Consider the following 2,553-nt stretch of genomic DNA (forward strand, 5'->3'; position numbering starts at 1 on the left):
TAAATATAATGATACTGAAGGAAAAATAAGCTTGAAACCCTAAGGACATCATTTGAATCAAAGCTCCCCACCCCCTTTCCTGCAGCACTTCCTTCATATGGAACCATGTGAAACAAGCCAGTTCCCCAACTAGTACACAAAAACAGGGTGTGAAATAGGTGCTGTGAGCTGACAAAGGAACTCTACAAGTCTATACAATTTCCAGCCATTTAAACCAATTCTGTAACTTTTCGGTAAACTGGCAGAGGGGGCTTTCCTTGTAGGTAGGATATTGTTTCCTAAATTCCAGTAGCTCTCTTAGGATTTGGAATGACGGATCTATAGTAACAAAAAAAAAGAAAGCAGGTGCTTTTTGTGTTTGGTAAAAGGTGCTATCTCAGTACGTGCACAGGACAGTCTACAGGCCTGTACAGTTTAAAGAAAACTAAAGCATAGCTCAATCTGAAACAGACACTAAAAGGGGACCCCGTTTAGATCAGCAGGCAAAGGCCTAAGGAAAACAGGACCCAAGCAAGATAACAACCGTTTGGCAGGCGGAAAGTGGAAAGAGCTCTTTCAGATGAATGAGATGACTATTGCCAGTGTGCCAGGGGCCATGGAAAAATGAAGAACTGTTTAGAGTAAGGAGAAAATCTGAATAAAAAACGTATTGCATTGGAGAAGACACTGGCAAAAAAAAAAAAAAAAAAAAAAAGGGATTCTTACAGCTAAAACAGACCTTATATGCTTTCTAAAACTCCCTAATTCCAAGATGAGAAAAGGAAGACCCAAGAAAGCCCTAGTTTCACAGAGTTAATGAGTAGCGAGGCTGGCAAAGAACTCAGGCTTCCTGGTTCTTTTTCCTTAAGCTCTCTGGGAAAGCACTGTACCAGGTGTCCTTAAAGAATCCAAAAGAAATACACATAACTTTCCCTACCTCCCAAGAGCTTAGAAATGTGCTTTGGTGATATGACACACCAAAAAGAAAGAGAAAAATATAAAAACAGGATGTAAATTTCTTTAAGTGCCAAATTATGCTCTACAAAAATACATTAGGCATTGAGAGAGCTGCAGATTCAGAACAGAAAATGAATCAAAAGCAAATCAGTGACTGTTGAAGTGCTACTGGAAGGAAAATGATTTTGATGACTTGTGTTCAGAATAACATGAAATGTAAGGAAAGAAACTGTGGAGGGCCCAGCCTGCGTAGCTCACTGGTTGAGTGTTGACCTATATATGAACCAGGAGGTCATGGTTCAATTCCCAGTCAGGGCAGATGCCCGGGTTGCCGGCTCCATCCCCAGTATGGGACATGCAAGAGGCAGCCAATCAATGATTTTCTCTCATCATTGATGTTTCTATCTCTCTCCCCCACTCCCTTCCTCTCTGAAATCAATAAAAATAATAAAAAAGAAACTGGGGAGGAATTAATAACTGTAACTTTTTAAAAACTAAAAAAAAAGGTAATGGATACTTTATACAGTTGTGAAAATGAAAATAAGAGGGCAGATCAGGAAGTTCATGTCTACAATTTACTTCAAATTACAAAAGGACCGGTTACAATATATAACTAACAACAAGTTGCACAAGTTCCAAGTGTCATAAGTTTACAAGGCAGGGTTGGCTCGCTGGTTTCTACCAACACAACCACTGAGCTGTGCTTATGAAAACAAAACCACAGGATGAAAGAATTCCATTTTCCTGAGAACTGTGAATTTTGAGACTATCCTTTTTTACTTTTAGAAGGGAGTTCTGGTTTGGTTTTGAATCACAAGTTACCGATCGACTTGCTCTGCAATCCATAAAAAGACAATGTCCAAAGTGAGGATAAACTAGTCATGAACATGTCACCAGCAAAAGTCCTTTTACCAACCAGAGCCAGCATATTTACAAGATCTTATTCACCATTTTAATCATCAGATGCTTTACTGGCTTGGCTGCCTCCAGTTGCAACCACAAGTTGAAGGGTGGCCCTTTTTGTGCCTTCAAACCAGGAAAAGTATCTTTCAGTCCATGATATCCTTCATCATACCAGTATTATAGCACAGAACCCTGAGATCATTACATGTAAATATCCAAACTCCCTCGCTGAATAACTACTGGGTAAAGTGACTTGCTAGTAGATTTTTAAAAACGTTTTACAGAAAGCTTTAGACCTCGATGCGGAAAAAAAAAAGCTGGTAATGATTTGCACCCTCTGTAATCTTAAAAAAAAAAACACCACACGCACACACACAAAACTGCAGACCAAGAATCAAAAATAGCTTTACACAAACAAGAGCAAAATTGCAGGTTTTGCTCAGGGCATCAGCCACTTAATTTAACCCCACTTCACCGGGGGCAGGAAGCCACACTGCTGTTTTCATCAGAGTTACTAGGAAACAAACAAGATAAAGGACATACTGGGCAGAACAGGCTCCAGTGGAAATGCATATTTGGATGCAATTCCTGAAAATTCCCAAAAGCAAGCATCGAGGGCTGCCTCAGAACGGGTGCACCTACCGGAGTCGACGGAGTAAACCGGGGAGACCTGGCGGGGCCTGGGGTGGTTCCCCTTCCCCGGCCCCAGCTCCC

The 2,553-nt window shown here is 40.9% G+C and overlaps 1 protein-coding gene across 7 annotated transcripts in view; it reads right to left on the minus strand.

The window, feature by feature from the left end:
• Positions 1–2,553, minus strand: part of HIPK1 (homeodomain interacting protein kinase 1) — a 50,979-nt gene that overhangs the window by 40,998 nt on the left and 7,428 nt on the right. The window contains exon 1 of one of the 7 annotated variants that reach the window (XM_005859978.2): positions 2,482–2,500. The exons of 4 other annotated variants lie outside the window; for them this stretch is intronic. The gene's annotated coding sequence lies outside the window, so the exon portion shown is untranslated. Of the gene's footprint in view, positions 1–1,884; positions 1,903–2,382; positions 2,401–2,481; positions 2,501–2,553 lie in introns of those variants that run through there. 2 more of the 7 variants (XM_014534561.1, XM_014534560.1) reach the window with 2 other exon arrangements.

The sequence above is a fragment of the Myotis brandtii genome, unplaced genomic scaffold (genome assembly GCF_000412655.1).
Source record: "Myotis brandtii unplaced genomic scaffold, ASM41265v1 scaffold131, whole genome shotgun sequence".
NCBI lineage: Eukaryota > Metazoa > Chordata > Mammalia > Chiroptera > Vespertilionidae > Myotis > Myotis brandtii.